This window comes from Lactuca sativa, chromosome 4 (assembly GCF_002870075.4).
Source record: "Lactuca sativa cultivar Salinas chromosome 4, Lsat_Salinas_v11, whole genome shotgun sequence".
NCBI lineage: Eukaryota > Viridiplantae > Streptophyta > Magnoliopsida > Asterales > Asteraceae > Lactuca > Lactuca sativa.
The window spans coordinates 112,682,674-112,697,916 of NC_056626.2; positions in this window are offsets into that span (position 1 = coordinate 112,682,674).

Sequence of the window (15,243 nt, forward strand, 5' to 3'; positions counted from 1 at the left end):
TTGGTCGTGCGCACAACACACTGCATGCACGACGTGCACTCGCTTCGTGGCTCCATCCAGAGCTTGCCACATGTCACGCTTTTGATGGTCCATGTCTCCCTAATCTCGTCGATTTTGGGTGTCAGGTATGCGCGTCGAGCATGGCGTGCTCTCAGCGTGCACCTCTAAATCTTTTATAAAAAATTATATCTTCCTTATATTGTTTTGTAACATCCCGAAATCATGTATATTTTATTGTCTCTTGAATCTTTATCAAAAGTGGCACATTCGGTCCCTCAAGGAAAAAGACTTGCAATAATGGTTGTACGCGGAGCGTACATATGAGTATGCGGAGCGTACTCATGCAATATGCATGATTGCGGATAGCTAGTTAGTATGTTGGGTGTTCATGTGGTACGCGGGGCGTACTATCCCAAATGTTAGACCATAATTTTAAGGGTTTCCCTTATTTAACGAACATTATGACTTCATTTCTAGCCACCCTTGTCAGCCTCCACCCCCCCCCCCCATAAACCCTAATCTCGTGTGAGTTGCTTGTGTGTGAGTTATTGCAAGTTTTGAGTGTTTTTGGCTCTTGTGGTAGAAGAAGGAGGTAAGAGAAGAAGAAGAAGGTTCTAGCAAGCTTGAAGATCCAGAAACTTCCCATCTTTGTGCATCATTTTCAGGTATAAAGTCTATACCTTGGCATGTTTTCTTTAAGATCTCTTTGGTTTAAGATTTATGAGCTAAAAGTCCCCAAGTTTGGACCTTTATGAGTTTGGGACCCTCCAGAAGGTTTTAGTTGTCCTTTCATGCATATTAGGACATTTTGGTTCATAATAATGCTGGCTTGATCTTCCGCTTTGGCTCATGCATGAGTAAAGTAGCTTTGAATGGATGAAGTGATGCTTTGAGCCTTTCCTAGCCATGTAATGGCTTAAAGCCAACGAATATATGGATTAAGATGTCTTATATTAGTCAAATATGTAGTTGGGTTGGTTTTCTTAAATGATGAAGACACTAACTTGGTGGAAATAAAGGCAGACGGAGTAGGTCGGGCGTACTCCTGGCCACGCGCAGTGTAGCCTGATCCTTCCCCGATGAAGAGCTGGCTCCGTTGTATGCCCAGTGTAAGGATTGGTACGCTCAGTGTACTCGCTGAGCGTTGAATTTTGTTGACTTTGACCCTTGTACAAGATTTAGGGTTTTTGGACCATGAGAAGGGAAAAATGGTCCTTTCGACCTTAGAAGGTTTATGCATGGGAATTCGACCCATGAGTTGGATTTTAGACCTTAATTATTAATTATGGTTAATTATTATGCTGATTAGGCGGAGTCTAGTTCAGGCATGAGGTTTACTAGATGTCAGTGTCAGGTGAGTCTCCTCACTTATTCTCACTTGTGTGGTAGAATAGTTGTATCTGTGATGACTAGCTGGGTCTTACTGCTTTTATTATGTACTGATGATTATATGTGACTGAGACTGCTGATAGTCTCCAGGGTGACTGATAACCCATCGGGTATACAGTTAGCTCATTGGGACTGCTGATAGTCCCCATGATTGTTAATAACGCATGGTTGTTTATTTTATGTTGTGTTGTATGTGGTATTTTGGGGAACTCGCTAAGCTTTGTGCTTACAGTTGTTTATTATATATGGCAGGTACTCATGAGGACCGCAGAAAAGTGAATATCTTATTGTACACACTCATTGGGATGTTTGCTGCTGGAACGGATGTAAACTCTGATATTGTGGAAATGAATGTTTTGAATAATTATGTAATTAAAAAATTGTTTTGTGAAACCATGATTTTGGTAACCGAAAATAAAAATTTTGGTTTGAAATTTGAGGTGTTACAATTTGGTATCAAAGCCCTGGTTTGAGGGATTTGGATGAACCTCATGGTGTTTCCAAACTCAAACTAAGGATCTAAAAGATTTTTAAAGGAATTAACAAGGAAATAAAGATTTTTATTGGAGAAAAAACCCAGAGAAGCGGTGTGTACAATTAACCAGCGCTCGAGCAGTAATTTCCCAAAATACCCAAATCTACATTATGAATATTACATAGTATATTTACTATGAGCTGGTAGAATTACATGCTAGTTATAGGTAGGCTAAGTAATCTTGCAGAGATAGTATGGTAATGTTTCCTGATTGGTGATGCCTTAGCCTAGGAGTTCACTCTTATGAGATTGAATCTGTCATTACTATTTGCTATGTGTATGCTATATGGTCATACATAGTTAGAATTTTATAGCCTCAGAATGCCTAATTTATCATTTCTTCATGTTCCTTGTTTGGTTGTGGATTTGAGGTAGGATCATGTATTTGAATGTCTATTGAGTCTCGTATTATGTACAGTTGGCATATGCGAAGTAAATGGCAAGGACAACGAAGGTCTCGTAAGGCGGAGCAGTGCTGGTGAACAATGCAGAGTTAGTGTCTAGATGCTTGGTAGTGTTTCCAAGGATCCTACAGGATGAGTTCTTAGCTGATGTAAGAGAGTAGAATCCTAGTAACTTAGGGTCATGTGGGGACAACGCGAGACAAATACGGGTTGGCGTGGAAGGTAGTTTTGGGCCCATACTACTGAAAGCACTATATCCATTTTCGGCTCGGGAGGAACCTTAAGGAACTAAGGAGCTTGTAGGAGTGTGTGTCGGTTGTGCACTTTAGGTTGATTTCTGATGATTTTCTTGTGTATTTCAGTATGTTGGTTACCCAAGGTCCAGGCTCCAGCGACCTCGAGAGGCCGAGTGCCAACGATGATGTGATTCGTAGGATTGTTGCCGCAGAGGTGGCGACAATGGTTACATGAGTTATTCCAGAGGTGTTTGGGTCTGTCAAGACCACTTTGATTGAGATGTTTGATAAGCGCTATGATGCTTTCACTAAGGCTATCGTTGTCGCAGTCACTACAGTTGTTGTTGCTGCTAAACTACAGAGGGGTGATTCGTTGTGGTACCGGGAGTTCACCAACACGAAGCCACCCAACTTTGATGGGACCCAAGATCCGATTGTGGCTATGAGATGGATCTCCGATGTTGAGGGATGCTTTTATACTTGCTCCTGTATGGATAATTTGAGGGTTCCTTTTGCACCGAACCTGCTTCGCTTGGGAGCGAAGGACTGGTGGAAGTTTGCGACAGCTGACTACACGCTTGCAGAGCATGCTGCGATGACTTGGGAGAGGTTTACTGCGATGTTAATGGATGAATTTATACATGCGGTTGAGCGGGAAAGGTTGGCCCATGATTTCCTATCGCTCAAGCAGAGGACAAAGACGATGATGAAGATCGCCAGGATGTTTCATGAGAGGGATTTGTTTTGACCTGAGCAGGTCTCCATGGTGTAGGCCCGTATAAGTCAGTATTTGATCATTTTAAGGAGGGATATTCGCGATTTTGTGTCAAGTACCATTTATCGGACAATGGCTGAGCTGCAGACCAATGCGAGGAGGAGGGAGATTGAGTTGGAGACTCATGCTAGAGAGGATAGGGAGACCTAGGGGAGAGAAAGGAGGCCAGTACAATTGCAACCGGATAGTAAGCGGGCTAAGCCCCTATTAGAGAGCTTAAGGCCAGAAGGGCCGCACTTGCGGAAAGTGCAGCAAGGGACATGCGGGTGTAACACTCTAAAAATTCCAACCAATTTAAACTTTTCAAAAAAACAACCCAATTTCATAAAGTTATTACAAAAAGGTTTTCACTACATTTATTATCAGAGTATTTCCCAGAAACCACATCATAAGCACATAAAATCTCGAGGAGCGGTACGATCATGCTCTTGCCTTGCCACGGTCTCCTGAAGTACGTGAAACATTTAAACCACAACTGTAAGCCCGAAAGCTTAGTGAGATACCCCCAAAATACCAACGCCATACAAACATAACCACATCATATAATCGATACAGAATAGCCATGCACTTCGGGTCTACTGTGTGACTGGTCCGCCGCACCGGCCTACAGTCCACCTGGTCCACCCTCTGGGTCTAGCCATATACATCGAGTCTACAGTGTGATTGGTCCACCCGCACCGGGTCTTCAATCCACCTGGTCCACTCTCTGAGTCTACAGTATGACTGGTCCGCCCGCACCGGGCCTTCAGTCGGCCTGGTCCACTCTCCAAGCCTCGGCACGTCTGGTCCGCGCTCGTGGGGCCTATAGCCTATCCGGACCGCTCGCTGGGCCTGCGAGATAACCGATCCGCCCTAGGTATGTTGGCCTACAGCATAAAGCAAGACGTGCCTAAACCCAACTCCAGCCCAACAACCATGTGCACATAAATATACAATCATATAGCAATACGCATCCAACCAAACCGATCTAGCAGATCACATAACATAACATCATCCTAACCAGGATACCGACCTAACCAGTCACTAGCATAGGATCATCCTATATACCAGGATACCGACCTTAACCAGGTTTCTAACATATACCATCCTAACTACCAGGATGTAAACATAGCAAAACAATAACATAACAACAACACCCGGATTACAATCCGATAAAGGGCCGACCTTGGTGCCTTAGACCCTATTGATATAGTGAGGATAACTCACCTCGCAACTGCTGACCAAAAAGGATAAGAACACGCTGCTCCAACCTCCGACATGAACTCCACCACTGATCAATACCAAAAGACTAAACTCAATAAATACTCATAATTACCAAAATACACCTGGAAGTCAACTGGTCAACTCTTGGTCAAAGTCAAAGTCCTCAGTCAAAGTCAACCCTCCTGACTGACTCTACTCGCCGAGTCAACCCGCTGACTCGTCTAGTCCCATGCTCTGAAACTCCCATGACACGACTCAACTCGCCGAGTCACCCAAAGACTCGCCGAGTCCCACAACTCTGAGTCTAACCGTACTCAACTCACTGAGTCATCCCTTGACTCGCCGATTCACAGCTTAACCAGAAAATGTTAGGACCTCACGACCAGACTCGCCGAGTCCAAGAACAAGCTCACCGAGTCCAAGGCTATCTTCAACCAACTCGCCGAGTTGTTCTTCCAACTCGTCGAGTTGCTGCCCATCTTCATGCAACTCGCTGAGTACACCCATGTGACTCGTTGAGTACCACTACTTCTTAGCTCATACAGAGGCTTTCCAAGCCATGTAAGGTCTCAAATCCATAGATCTACTCTTATACAAGCCATCCATCACGTAAAGTAGCAAACTTTACGTGAATCCAAGGAGATCTAAGCATAATACACTCTTCCCAAAGGTTTGGGACTAAAAGGCTTCATCAATAGCTCTTGAACAGGGACTTTATGCTCTTTTGGATCATCACTGCTCTAGATCTGAGGTAGCAACCTCATATCCAAACTCCAAACTTAAGATATCACTAGATAAATTCCCAAAAATCCCACAAATGATAGATCTAGATGGATAACAGCTCAAGCAACGAATCCTTACCTCTAAAGAAGAGTCCAACCGAAGAATAAGCCAAAACCTTGCAAAGACCCTTGCTCCAAACTTCTTAATCTTCAAAGATTTTTTCAACCAACACTCCTTCAAGACCCAAATGCTCTCTAATTCTCTCACACGCGAAAAATTAGGGTTTCTGGACTTCAAGGGGAAGCAAAGAGGCTGGGGAGAGGGTATTATGTTCTTTATAAAGGGCTCAAACCCTGGCATTAGGGTTTTCTCCACACAACACCAACTCGCCGAGTCCAGCCACCGACTTGCCGAGTTTGCCACTTAACATGCGACCATAATCGCGACCCTACTCGCCGAGTCCACCCATGGACTCGCCAAGTTGACCATTCACATTTTCATTTTGAACCCTGAACTTGCACTCCTGAACTCGGGATGTTAGAATTCTCCCCCACTTAAATTAGGCTTCGTCCTCGAAACCTGCGGCAACACAACTCAAGAAACTACTCTCACAACGCACCACCTGGCAATAACCAAACCAGGTTCCTCAAAACACAACCACAGGAATCCAAAACCTAACTCTTCCCCTGCGGTGTCCTGACCACCGCCTCATCCTCTGATAACCACACTTATCAATCGAGTACCATTCCAGGATACTTCACTTGCCTCAAGTCATAATGATCGCTTGACCCTTACACAACTAGACATCCCCCAGACCTCCGGGTCCTGACCCGGTACCAAACTGTTATCCCTTTCCTTGACTAGCATAACTTCTATCGAATTCACTTCTAGTCTCAGCAGACATCCAACCCGGATGTGCTCCATACCACCGGCGCAAACACTCTGCTCAAAACCATAATTGGAACACCTCAATCATACCCCCGCGCTACTGATTTCACTTCCGTGAACTTAAACTCCCTCTTGGAGCTACATACCTTTCCCTTTCCTTATCCAAGGAAGTCTACTTGGCCGCCTTGTCACTACAACAAGTGCCACGGTGTACACACTCCACTCTACACTATTCCCTTATAGCATAACCGCTATCCCATGCACCACACATGCTCTGAATCTGCTCGCAAGGACTCCTGAGTCCATGCACTACCTTCCACTAATCATGACCAATACCCGGGGCTAGACCTTCTGATGCTATAACATCGCAACATACTCATTCCATGTCCTCATACAGATCTATCAACACATGCAGAGTCTTCAGCATGACTAGACTGCCTTACCAGGCCTTCAGCCACTTTGGACCACTCTCAGAACCTTCAGTATGTCTGGACCGCCCTCCAGGGCCTTCAGCCTGTCTGGACCATCCTCCGATCCTTCGGCCTGACTGGTATACCTTCCGGCCTTCAGTCTCCCCGGACCGCTCAAACTATCATGCATCATCCCGAACTATTCCTCCTGGGAATTCCACCCATACATACTGTTCTAGCCCTATAGGGGTTCCGAAATCTAACTCCATTCCATATACTCAGATCCCGGCCTGATCCTAGGCCTTACAACCACCAATCACCCTATCTGAAATCCTTGGTCTGTATTCCGCCCCATCGAACTGTCACTTACTCATACCATCCCACACTATTGGCTAACTGAAACATTGTTGGATCCCAAACAGCTAATCGAACTCTAACGCTTATCGATCCTCCTGAGAATTTTCCAATTCTCCCCACTTAGAGCATTGACTATCCACCACCGGTCGCCATAACCGACCTACCTTAACAACCCTTTACAACACATTCCCTTACACGCGAACTGATTCACACTAGAGCGAGCAACCTTCACCAAATCACATATCAACACCAATCATCTCGAACTCGAAAGTAGCCCGACCTTCAGCTAACCACTCCTCAGACTGTAGATGCTACCCGACATTCAGGCCAAGAGCCTGATTTCCCACTAATAATCCCCATGGATGATAACCAACGAGACTCCTAATGCCAAAACCCTTAACCGAACCATAACCCGTAAGCAATAACGAATACAATACCAAAATCACACAACGAGACTAACAGATACACAATAATCCATAATAATCACAAGATAACAAAATATCAAGAAGGAAACATACCCGCAGCAGCATCCGGCACTGCCCTGACCTCCTGTGTTGTAAGCTGAAAAGCACGACCCTGAGCTCTCGGGGGCTCCGCTCCACCCTGACCTCCACCCGTAATCCTCAAAGTGGCCGGTGTTGGAGCCTGCACCGGTCCTGCAGCAAGCCGTGGACAGTTGACCCTCAAGCGTCCAACCTGATGGCAATGATAGCAAATCCTCAAATCCTGAACCGGGGCTGTCTGCCGACAGTCCCTCGCATAATGCCCCTCCCTTCCGCACTTGCGGCATGCACCACCGGACCTACAAACTCCAGTGTGACCCTTCCCGCATTTCCCACAAGTGCGGCTGCTATTATCTCCCAACCTCGAATCAACGGTCTTGGACGGTTTCGGCGCCGGCTGCGACTGTGTCGGGGCCTGCCTTTGTTCTCTCAACTGTAACTCAATCTCCAACTCACGCCACCGAGCGGCCTCCTGCAACTCCAGCAAGGTCTCGCACCTCTGAGTAGACACAAACTGCCTGATATCCCTCTTGAGCATACTCAGATATCAGGACATCTGAGCCTGCTCCGAAGCAAGCTCCGGGCAAAACATCGCCCTCTCTATGAACATCCTAGTGATCTCCGTTACTGACTTTGAATCCTGCTTCAGCTCCAGGAACTCCTGAGCCAATCTCTCCTTCTCAACTCGCGGAACATAGCGAGTACTGAACATCTCCCTGAACTGATCCCAAGAAACTGCAGCTCGCTGCGCATCAGAATACGATCCCGTGGTCAACCTCCACCAATCCTTCGCCCCGAGCCTCAAAAGGTTCAGAGCACACCTCACCCTCTAATCAGCAGGGCATGAACACGTGAAGAAACACCCCTTCCACGTCTGACAACCATCTCATAGCAACACTCGGGTCCTGAAATCCATCGAAGGTAGGGGGATTCGTATTATCAAAGTCTCGATACTGAAAACCTCTACCGGCTCCTCCCTTTGCTGCTGCTACAGCCGCTATAGCCATCGCGGCTGCCGTCTCTGTAAGAGCTGCATAACGCTCATCAAAATACTCAACCATGGCGGCCTTGATCGACCCAAACAGTTCCGGCAACTCGGCCCGGAACATAGCAGTAACCTCATCATGCAGGATCTCATGAATCCTAGCATCCAACTCACCTGTTCTCATCTGACTGATAACCTCGGGTGGTGCTGACCCACCCTGACCGCCTCCTCCTGCTCCTGATCCTGACCCGGATCCACTCCCAGCATGCCTCGTAACTACCATACTGAAGTTACCACAAAACATCAGACGCTTCTCACTAACCCAAGAACCGACTCTCGACCCAACCCTAGGGGTTGTGATTTCCTTGATATGCATATAGGTCATGTGCTTTCGGTAGTACGGGCCCATACTACCTTCCACACCTACCCATATTTATATCAAGTATCACCACAACGCCCTAGTGAAGAACATGCATAACAAGCACTCAACCCTTATTCCTAGAGGAACACTGGAAATCTCATATAGAAGGAAACCTAGGATAGCAGGCATCATAAATCAGGCAACTCTATCATGCAATTCCTGAAGATCCCTAGCCTAGTACCAGCATGTTGTTCTGTCATATCTCATAAACAAATAACTTGTATGGTATTATGGGGTTACTTACTGGCTCCGGCTGATCGTACCTCTGCGTCCTATTTTACTTATTTTTTTGAAAACCCTTTTTAAATTCTCTTTTGAAAACTCTCCTTGATTTGAAACTGGATTCACACGAATGTTCCTCCAATTCACTCAAACCAAGGCTCTGATACCAACTTGTAACACTCTAAAAATTCCAACCAATTTAAACTTTTCAAAAAAACAACTCAATTTCATTAAGTTATTACAAAAAGGTTTTCAATACATTTATTATCAGAGTATTTCCCAGAAACCACATCGTAAATACATAAAAACTCGAGGAGCGGTACGATCATGCCCTTGCCTTGCCACGGTCTCCTGAAGTACCTGAAACATTTAAACCACAACTGTAAGCCCGAAAGCTTAGTGAGATACCCCCAAAATACCAACTCCATACAAACATAACATATCATATAATCGATACAGAACAGCCATGCACTTCGGGTCTACTGTGTGACTGGTCTGCCGCACCGGCCTACAGTCCACCTGGTCCACCCTCCGGGTCTAGCCATATACATCGAGTCTACATTGTGATTGGTCCGCCTGCACCGGGCCTTCAATCCACCTGGTCCACTCTCTGAATCTACAGTATGACTGGTTCGCCCGCACCGGGCCTTCATTCGGCCTGGTCCACTCTCCGAGCCTGGGCACGTCTGGTCCGCCCTCGTGGGGCCTACAGCCTATCCGGACCGCTCGCTGGGCCTGCGGGATAACCGGTCCGCCTAGGTATGTTGGCCTACAGCACAAAGCAAGATGTTCCTCAACCCAACTCCAGCCCAACAACCATGTGCACATAAATATACAATCATATAGCAATATGCATCCAACCAAACCGATCTAGCAGATTACATAACATAACATTATCCTAACCAGGATACCGACCTAACCGGTCACTAGCATAGTATCATCCTATATACCAGGATACCGACCATAACCAGGTTTCTAACATATGCCATCCTACCTACCAGGATGTAAACATAGCAAAGCAATAACATAACAACAACACCCGGATTACAATCCGATAAAGGGCCGACATTGGTGCCTTAGACCCTGTTGATATAGTGAGGATAACTCACCTTGCAAATGTTGACTAAAAAGGATAAGAACATGCTGCTCCAACCTCCGACACGAACTCCACCACTAATCAATACCAAAAGACTGAACTCAATAAATACCCATAATTACCAAAATACCCCTGGAAGTCAACTGGTCAACTCTTGGTCAAATTCAAAGTCCTCAGTCAAAGTCAACCCTCCTGACCGACTCTACTCGCCGAGTCAACCCGCTGACTCGTCGAGTCCCATGCTCTGAAACTCCCATGACACGACTCAACTCGCCGAGTCCCACAACTCTGAGTGTAACCGTACTCAACTCACTGAGTCATCCCTTGACTGGCCGATTCACAGCTTAACCAGAAAAGGTTAGGACCTCACGACCAGACTCGCCGAGTCCAAGAACAGACTCACCGAGTCCAAGGCTATGACAACCCGAAATTTCCATTCAGTCAAACCCTAAAAGTCAACCACTTCGTATCATAAGTTAATGTAATTATTTCTTATTTTTAAGAAATATAAAGTTCGTTTGATTATTTTAATATTATTTTTAAACGAACGGGTGAAAGAAAGTGTCGTCTCGGGTTTTGAATTTTAAAAACCACAAACACTTCGCGTATTAGAAACACCCGACCAAACTTTTATGTTTTGGGTTAAGAAATCACCCAAAACCGTGAACTCATACCTATGTATGAGTTTACTCCCCAAAAAGTTAGTCATTTGTTTTTACTCCCCAAATGTCAAAAGAGTAAACTCCAAAAACTCTCTCAAATACCATCCAAGATTTAATTCCAAATCTTCAAAGTTGTAAGTGTTCTAGCCTTTTCAAGTTACTAAAACACTTAATATAGTGTTTGTGCATCTATTCATCCATTCATTTATGTATTTTGTCTAGATTTTCCAAAACACCAAGAACACCAAGAACACACACTAAGTGTTCTTGGCCTTTTAGCTCAAATCAAGCCTTCTAATAGTAAGTACTTCCATCCTTGAGTGTTATTGAGCTAGTATTTCAATCAAACACCAATAAAAATTTTCAATAACACAAGGATATAGGTGTTCACGGTCCAAGGAGATGCTTGGACCGTAAACACCATAAATGACACCAAAGTGTGTCTAAGCCTCAAATCTAAGTCGTAGTTGATGTATAAACCATCCTTGACATGTTTAAACCTTTCCTATTGTGATTAAACCTTGAAAAACATCAAAAACCAACAATCATAGGTGTTTACGGTTTGGGGATCTCCCAAAAGCAGAAACACCCTAAAGTGGGTTTAAGTTGGTCATTTTCCTTCCTTAGGCTTAGAAACTAGCACATAAACTTACCTAATTGTGTTAGGGACTTGAAAACATGGCCTTACCCTTCTCCATAAGGGTTTACAGTAGTAAACCCAAAGGAAAATTCCATGAGGCCGTAAAGTCCTCAAAGGAGGTGTTTTGTTGCCCTAGTCCCTTCCAAAGGCCAAACCACTTAGTAGAATTGCTTCAAAAGGCTTGCTAAACCACAAAACAACACCTAGTCACTAGGACTAGAGTTTATGACCATAAACTCTAGAGTTTACTGTCGTAAACTCTTTGAGTCAAAACCACCAAAACCATAAACTCCCAAGGAGTTTACCCTTGAACCATAAACACCCTAGCTTTACTCTACTAACACTTGTATGCAATCCTTGTGATCTTTAACACTTGAAACAAAGTGTTTTCATGTTCTAGAGTGTCCCAACTTATTGTATTAGTTATATTTTGGCTAATTATTTATATATATGTTCATTATATGATAACTAGGCTCGTGCGTGTGTACAAGTCTCCATTTGTCACCTAGCACCGTACCCGACAATTCAATCCAATCCACTCACCACAAGTGAGTTCCTACCCCTTTAATTAACCTTTGAAATACTTTTAAATGTTTTAAATGGTTTTATGGGGGGAATACAAGTTGAATACTTATAGTTATTACATCAATCACATGTGATTAATAACTACAAAACCAATGATTTTATTACTGTTCAAACTGTTTATCAAACCGTTTTACTTCAAACTGCTTTACAAAATCTTTTACTTATCAAATACTTTTACTTAAACTTTGTTACACTTATTATAAATTGCATGCCCATATATGTATAGTTATATAAGCAATGTTTAAAAGGCTTAGGAAGGTCGTCCGCCCTGTTTCCTTTTCCTCGATTTGGATGTGGTCTGGTGGGATATCGGGTAGCCGTCCGAAGGTCGTTTCAATATTAATTATATATCATGTGTACATATATGGACATAAAAGTGATTCCATATTCATGCGTACTAGTTTCATCATTAGTAAGTTACCATCGGGGTAGCACAGGACCATACTTATACTATTGCTAGATCAATGAGTCGGTTCATTCATAAGTCAATACTTATTACTCTGAGAACATATACAACTATATTAGGAGAAGAACATATACAACTATACTAGAGGAAGAACATATACAACTATAATAGAAAGAGAACATATACAATTATACTAGAAAGAGAACATATACAACTATACTAGAAGAAGAACATATACAACTATACTAGAACGACAACATATACAACTATACTAGAAAGAGTACATATACAACGATACTAGAACGAGTAACAATACATTACATATACATATATACATTGACAGAATTGTGATCCACTGTATCGGAGCATGCCTTAAATGTCATGGCCCGAGTTGTAGCCAGAGTCTCTTGGAGGGAGAGCGTGAGTTGACGTATAGATCTATACTGGATTGACTATCCTACACCTTGCTGCTAGCTACAGTCAGACCTGCAGGTCTGCGGGTGCCAAACATCATTTCTTTTTACGACCTACATTTGTCGTTGTTTACCCAGTCGATAGTATGGTACAATTAATCACATGATACCTTAATATAAATCCGGTTTAAGGTAGTTAGTACAACAGTAGTTCCTATAATACAACACTACAGTACTACAGTAATTTACCCTTTATATACATTTAGTGATCATTTCACTTAAACATTAATGTACAAATTATATTTTGTTAATGATAGTTACACTTGGGAAAAATTACACACTTTTACGATAAACGAACATACAAAACAGTTACGCCTTGGTAGAAGGCTACTTTTAATAGAAAATATAGTTTTTTCTGAGAGATTCAAACTTTTACAAACGCTTACAAACATTCACATACTTTTATCACCAATGTTTACAAACTCATACTTTAGAACCATATTCAAACGTTTTGATACAAACACCGACACTAAAATACTTATGAACTCACCAGCTTAATGCTGATAAACTCTTTCAAAATAACTTGTATTCTCAGGTCGTCAATGGACAGGTACCGAGGCTAGATTTTGAGAAGATGAAGCGCATTCAAGATTCATCTTATTATTTTGATTTACTTTTTGGTGTCTATAACTGTACAGAACACTTGTATTAAAATTATATATTTAATGCAATGGATGATGTTGTTTGCTTATTTACTGTTATACCGTGTTGTGATACTTTACATGACGTCCTCCGCCCCAGAACGTTTCCGCCATTCTTGGTTTTGGGGTGTGACAAAGGCTATCTTCAACCAACTCGCCGAGTTGTTCTTCCAACTCGTCGAGTTGTTGCCCATCTTCATGCAACTTGTCGAGTACACCCATGTGAATCGCCGAGTACCACTAGTTCTTAGCTCATATAGAGGCTTTCCAAGCCATGCAGGGTCTCAAATCCATAGATCTACTCTTATACAATCCATCCATCATGTAAAGTAGCAAACTTTACGTGAATCCAAGGAGATCTAAGCATAATACACTCTTGGCTAAGGTTTGGGACTAAAAGGCTTCATCAACAACTCTTGAACAGGGACTTTATGCTCTTTTGGATCATCATTACTCTAGATCTGAGGTAGCAACCTCAGATCCAACCACCAAACTCAAGATAACACTAGATAAATTCCCAAAAATCCCACAAATGATAGATCTAGATGGATAACAACTCAAGCAACGAATCCTTACCTCCAAAGAAGACTCTAACAGAAGAATAAGCCAAAACCTTGCAAAGCCCCTAGCTCCAATCTTCTTAATCTTCAAAGATTTCTTCAACCAACACTCCTTCAAGACCCAAATGCTCTCTAATTCTCTCACACACGAAAAATTAGGGTTTCTGGACTTCAAGGGGGAGCAAAGAGGCTAGGAGAGGGTATTATTTTCTTTATATAGGGCTCAATCCCTGGGGTGAGGGTTTTCTCCACACAGCACCAACTCGCCGAGTCCAGCCACCGACTCGCCGAGTTGGCCACTTAACACGCGACCAGAATCGTGACCCTACTCGCTGAGTCCACCCATGGACTCGCCGAGCTGACCATTCACATTTTCACTTTGAACCCTGAACTTGCACTCCTGAACTCGGGATGTTACAGCGGGACCCTATTGGTCCGGGTCAGGTTGCTACCTGTGTGGCAAGGAAGGGCATTTGGCTAGGGATTGACCCAAGGAGATTCAGGTATGTATTCTTTACATTTCTATTGATCTATTTATGTTGCTTATATTAGCGAATGTGTAGGTACTTTTCTTGTAAATTTCGTGCATGCGCTTGTGTTGTTTGACTCGGGTGCGAGTCGATCATTTGTGTCTACGTCTTCCTATCACGATTTTAGTATTACGTGAGCGAACTTGAGCAGTCCATTGAGATTCTCTATACCTTATGAGCACCCAATCTTTTCCACTGATGTCTATCGAGGTTGCGTATTGGAGATCTTCTGTGTTGGTTATCTGATAGATCTTATTCCTACCGCGATGGGTGTATGTGTGTGTGTGATCGTGGGTATGGATTGGTTGAGCTAATTTGGGGATCTGATTGACTGTGAGCATCAGTTGGTGACGGTTCAAGATCCTAGTGGGGGAGAGGATTGTCCTCTATTACTGATGTTCCAGTGGTGCGTGAGTTTCTTGATGTTTTTCCCGAGGAGTTACCGGGTGTGCATCCTGAGAGGCAGGTGGAGTTCCAGATCGATCTGATTTTGGGTATGGCACCAATCGCTAAGGCACCATACCATCTTGCACCTCCTGATATGCAAGAGTTATCCTCTCAGCTGCAGGAGTTGTTGAGGAAAATGTTTAGTTTGGCTG